This window comes from Schistocerca serialis, chromosome 6 (genome assembly GCF_023864345.2).
Source record: "Schistocerca serialis cubense isolate TAMUIC-IGC-003099 chromosome 6, iqSchSeri2.2, whole genome shotgun sequence".
Classification (NCBI taxonomy): domain Eukaryota; kingdom Metazoa; phylum Arthropoda; class Insecta; order Orthoptera; family Acrididae; genus Schistocerca; species Schistocerca serialis.
The window spans coordinates 40,625,263-40,631,396 of NC_064643.1; positions in this window are offsets into that span (position 1 = coordinate 40,625,263).

Below are 6,134 nucleotides of genomic sequence, written 5' to 3' on the forward strand. Positions count from 1 at the left end.
CGATGCAATTTCTGTGTTTCATCGTCAATAAGAGGCTCAGAGGGATACAGTAAACCTGAAGTGAAGCATCGGAATCTATAGCTAGTGTCACAGGAATGGTTCAAAACATAGACAGTAAGAAGAGTCAGTCTTCTTGTACTTATGGCGGCATTGTGCCTTTTGTATTTAATTCCGATGCAATTTACGTGTTTCATCGTCAATAAGAAGGTCAGAGGGATACAGTAAACCTGAAGTGAAGCATCGGAATCTATAACTAGTGTCACAGGAATGGTTCAAAACATAGACAGTAAGAAGAATCTGTTTTCTTGTACTTAAGTCGGCATTGTGCCTTTTGTATTTAATTCCGATGCAATTTCTGTGTTTCATCGTCAATAAGAAGGTCACAGGGATACAGTAAACCTGAAGTGAAGCATCGGAATCTATAAGTAGTATCACAGGAATGGTTCAAAGCATAGACAGGAAGTATAGCCAGTCTTCTTGTACTTGAGTCGGCATTGTGCCTTTTGTATTTAATTCCGATGCAATTTCTGTGTTTCATCGCCAATACGACGGTCAGAGGGATACAGTAAACCGAAGTGATGCATCGGAATCTATAACTAGTGTCAGAAGAATGGTTCAAAACATGGATATTAAGAAGAGTCTGTTTTTTTGTACTTGAGTCGGCATTGTGCCATTTCTATTTAATTCCGATGCAATTTCTGTGTTTCGTCGTCAATAAGAAGGTCCAAGGGATACAGTAAACCTGAAGTCAAGCATCGGAATTTAAAACCGGTCTCACAGGAAATGTTCAAACCATAGACAGTAAGAAGAGTCAGTCTACTTGTAATTAGGTTGGCATTGTGCCTTTTGTATTTAATTCCGATGCAATTTCTGTGTTTCATTGTCAGTACGACGGTCAGAGGGATATAGAAAACCTGAAGTGAAGCATTGGAATCTATAACTAGTGTCACAGAAATGGTTCAAGACATGGACAGTAAGAAGAGCCAGGCTTCTTTTACTTCAGTCGGCATTTTGCCTTTTGTATATAATTCCGATGCAATTTCTGTGTTTCATCGTCAATAAGAGGCTCAGAGGGATACAGTAAACCTGAAGTGAAGCATCGGAATCTATAGCTAGTGTCACAGGAATGGTTCAAAACATAGACAGTAAGAAGAGTCAGTCTTCTTGTACTTATGGCGGCATTGTGCCTTTTGTATTTAATTCCGATGCAATTTACGTGTTTCATCGTCAATAAGAAGGTCAGAGGGATACAGTAAACCTGAAGTGAAGCATCGGAATCTATAACTAGTGTCACAGGAATGGTTCAAAACATAGACAGTAAGAAGAATCTGTTTTCTTGTACTTAAGTCGGCATTGTGCCTTTTGTATTTAATTCCGATGCAATTTCTGTGTTTCATCGTCAATAAGAAGGTCACAGGGATACAGTAAACCTGAAGTGAAGCATCGGAATCTATAAGTAGTATCACAGGAATGGTTCAAAGCATAGACAGGAAGTATAGCCAGTCTTCTTGTACTTGAGTCGGCATTGTGCCTTTTGTATTTAATTCCGATGCAATTTCTTTGTTTCATCACCAATACGACGATCAGAGGGATACAGTAAACCTGAAGTGAAGCATCGGAAACTATAACTAGTGTCACAGGAATGGTTCAAAACATGGATATTAAGAAGAGTCTGTTGTCTTGTACTTGAGTCGGCATTGTGCCTTTTTTATTTAATTCCGATGCAATTTCTGTGTTTCATCGTCAATAAGAAGGTCACAGGGATACAGTAAACCTGAAGTGAAGCATCGGAATCTATAACTAGTATCACAGGAATGGTTCAAAGCATAGACAGGAAGTATAGCCAGTCTTCTTGTACTTGAGTCGGCATTGTGCCTTTTGTATTTATTTCCGATGCTATTTCTGTGTTTCATGGTCAATACGAAGGTCAGAGGGATACAGTAAACCTGAAGTGAAGCATCGGAATCTATAACTAGTGTCACAGAAATGGTTCAAAACATAGACAGTAAGAAGAGCCAGTCTTCTTGTACTTGAGTCGGCATTGTGCCTTTTGTATTTAATTCCGATGCAATTTCTGTGTTTCTTCGTCAATTCGAAGGTCAGAGGGAAACAGTAAACCTGAAGTGAAGCATCGGAATCTATAACTAGTGTCACAGGAATCGTTCAAAACATAGACAGCAAGAAGAGTCAGTCTTCTTGTACTTAAGTCGGCATCGTGCCTTTTTTATTTAATTCCGATGCTATTTCTGTGTTTAATCGTCAATTAGAAAGTCAAAGGGATACAGTAAACCTGAAGTGAAGCATCGGAATCTATAACTAGTGTCACAGGAATGGTTCAATACATAGAGAGTAAGAAGTGTCTGTCACCTTGTACTTAAGTCGGCATTGTGCCTTTTGTATTTAATTCCGATGCAATTTAAGTGTTTCATCTTCAATAAGAAGGTCAGAGGGATACAGTAAACCGGAAGTGAAGCATCGGAATCTATAACTAGTGTCACAGGAATGGTTCAAAACATAGACAGTAAGAAGAGTCAGTCTTTTTGTACTTAAGTCGGCATTGTGCCTTGTGTATGTAATTCCGATGCAGTTTCTGTGTTTCATCGTCAATAAGAAGGTGAGAGGGATTCAGTAATCCTGAAGTGAAGCATCGGAATCTATAACTAGTGACACAGGAATGGTTCAAACATAGACTGTAAGAAGAGACAGTCTTCTTGTACTTAAGTCGGCATTGTGCATTTTGTATTTAATTCCGATGCAATTTCTGTGTTTCATCGTCAATAAGAAGGTCACAGGGATACAGTAAACCTGAAGTGAAGCATCGGAATCTATAACTAGTATCACAGGAATGGTTCAAAGCATAGACAGGAAGTATAGTCAGTCTTCTTATACTTGAGTCGGCATTGTGCCTTTTGTATTTAATTCCGATGCAATTTCTGTGTTTCATCGCCAATACGACGGTCAGAGTTATACAGTAAACCTGAAGTGATGCATCGGAATCTATAACTAGTGTCAGAGGAATGGTTCAAAACATGGATATTAAGAAGAGTCTGTTTTCTTGTACTTGAGTCGGCATTGTGCCTTTTCTATTTAATTCCGATGCAATTTCTGTGTTTCGACGTCAATAAGAAGGTCCAAGGGATACAGTAAAACTGAAGTGAAGCATCGGAATTTAATACCGGTCTCACAGGAAAGGTTCAAAACATAGACAGTAAGAAGAGCCAGTCTTCTTGTAATTAGGTTGGCATTGTGCCTTTTGTATTTAATTCCGATGCAATTTCTGTGTTTCATCGTCAGTACGACGGTCAGAGGGATACAGAAATCTGAAGTGAAGCATCAGAATCTATAACTAGTGTCAAAGGAATTGTTCAAAACATAGACAGTAAGAAGAGTCAGTCTTCTTGTACTTATGGCGGCATTGTGCTTTTGTATATAATTCCGATGCAATTTCTGTGTTTCATCGTCAATAAGAAGCTCAGAGGGATACAGTAAACCTGAAGTGAAGCATCGGAATCTATAACTAGTATCATAGGAATGGTTCAAAACATAGACAGGAAGTATAGCCAGTCTTCTTGTACTTGAGTCGGCATTGTGCCTTTTGTATTTAATTCCGATGCAATTTCTTTGTTTCATCGCCAATACGACGGTCAGAGGGATACAGTAAACCTGAAGTGATGCATCGGAAACTATAACTAGTGTCACAGGAATGGTTCAAAACATAGATATTAAGAAGAGTCGGTTGTCTTGTACTTGAGTCGGCATTGTGCCTTTTCAATTTAATTCCGATGCAATTTCTGTGTTTCGTCGTCAATAAGAAGTTCCAAGGGATACAGTAAACCTCATGTGAAGCATCGGAATCTTAAACCGGTCTCACAGGAAAGGTTCAAAACATAGACAGTAAGAAGAGCCAGTCTTCTTGTACTTGAGTCTGCATTGTGCCTTTTGTATTTATTTCCGATGCAATTTCTGTGTTTCATCGTCAATAAGAAGGTCAGATGGATACAGTAAAGCTGAAGTGATGCATCGGAATCTATAACTAGTGTCACAGGAATGGTTCAAAACATAGACAGTAAGAAGAGTCAGTCTTCTTGTACTTAAGTCGGCATTGTGACTTTTGTATTTAATTCCGATGGAATTTCTGTGTATCATTGTCAATAAGAAGGTCACAGGGATACAGTAAACCTCAAGTGAAGCATCGGAATCCATAACTAGTGTCACAGGAATGGTTCAAACATAAACAGTAAGAAGAGTCAGTTTTCTTGTACTTAGGTTGGCATTGTGCCTTTTGTATTTAATTTCCGTCGCAATTTCGGTGTTTAATCGTCAATTAGAAAGTCAAAGGGATACAGTAAACCTGAAGTGAAGCATCGGAATCTATAACTAGTGCCACAGGAATGGTTCAATACATAGCCAGTAAGAAGAGTCTGTCACCTTGTACTTAAGTCGGCATTGTGCCTTTTGTTTATAATTCCGATGCAATTTCTGTGTTTCATCGTCAATAAGAAGCTCAGAGGGATACAGTAAACCTGAAGTGAAGCATCGGAATCTATAACTAGTGTCACAGAAATGGTTCAAGACATAGACAGTAAGAAGGGTTAGTCTTCTTGTACATAAGTCGGTATTGTGCCTTTTGTATTTAATTCCGATGCAATATCTGTGATTCATCGTCAATAAGAAGGTCAGAGGGATACAGAAAACCTGAAGTGAAGCATCGGAATCTATAACTAGTGTCACAGAAATGATTAAAAACATAGAATGTAAGAAGAGCCAGTCTTCTTGTACTTGAGTCGGCATTGTGCCTTTTGTATTTTATTCCGATGCTATTTCTGTGTTTCATCGTCAATAAGAAGGTCAGAGGGATTCAGTAAACCTGAAGTTAAGCATCGGAATCTATAACTAGTGTCGCAGGAATGGTTAAAACCATAGACAGTAAGAAGAGTCAATCTTCTTGTACTTAAGTCGGCATTGTGCCTTTTGTATTTAATTCCGATGCAATTTACGTGTTTCATCGTCAATAAGAAGGTCAGAGGGATACAGTAAACCGGAAGTGAAGCATCGGAATCTATAACTAGTGTCACAGGAATGGTTGAAACATAGACAGTAAGAAGAGTCAGTCTTTTTGTACTTAAGTCGGCATTGTGCCTTGTGTATGTAATTCCGATGCAGTTTCTGTGTTTCATCGTCAATAAGAAGGTGAGAGGGATTCAGTAATCCTGAAGTGAAGCATCGGAATCTATAACTAGTGACACAGGAATGGTTCAAAACATAGACTGTAAGAAGAGACAGTCTTCTTGTACTTAAGTCGGCATTGTGCCTTTTGTATTTAATTCCGATGCAATTTCTGTGTTTCATCGTCAATAAGAAGGACACTGGGATACAGTGAACCTGAAGTGAAGCATCGGATCAATAACTAGTATCACAGGAATGGTTCAAAGAATAGACAGGAAGTATAGCCAGTCTTCTTATACTTGAGTCGGCATTGTTCCTTTTGTATTTAATTCCGATGCAATTTCTGTGTTTCATCGCCAATACGACGGTCAGAGGGATACAGAAAACCTGAAGTGAAGCATCGGAATCTATAACTAGTGTCACAGAATTGGTTCAAGACATAGACAGTAAGAAGAGCCAGTCTTCTTTTACTTCAGTCGGCATTTTGCCTTTTGTATATAATTCCGATGCAATTTCTGTGTTTCATCGTCAATAAGAAGCTCAGAGGGATACAGTAAACCTGAAGTGAAGCATCGGAATCTATAACTAGTGACACAGGAATGCTTCAAAACATAGACTGTAAGAAGAGACAGTCTTCTTGTACTTAAGTCGGCATTGTGCCTTTTGTATTTAATTCCGATGCAATTTCTGTGTTTCATCGTCAATAAGAAGGACACAGGGATACAGTAAACCTGAAGTGAAGCATCGGAATCAATAACTAGTATCACAGGAATGGTTCAAAGCATAGACAGGAAGTATAGCCAGTCTTCTTGTACTTGAGTCGGCATTGTGCCTTTTGTATTTAATTCCGATGCAATTTCTTTGTTTCATCGCCAATACGACGGTCAGAGGGATACAGTAAACCTGAAGTGATGCATCGGAAACTATAACTAGTGTCACAGGAATGGTTCAAAACATAGATATTAAGA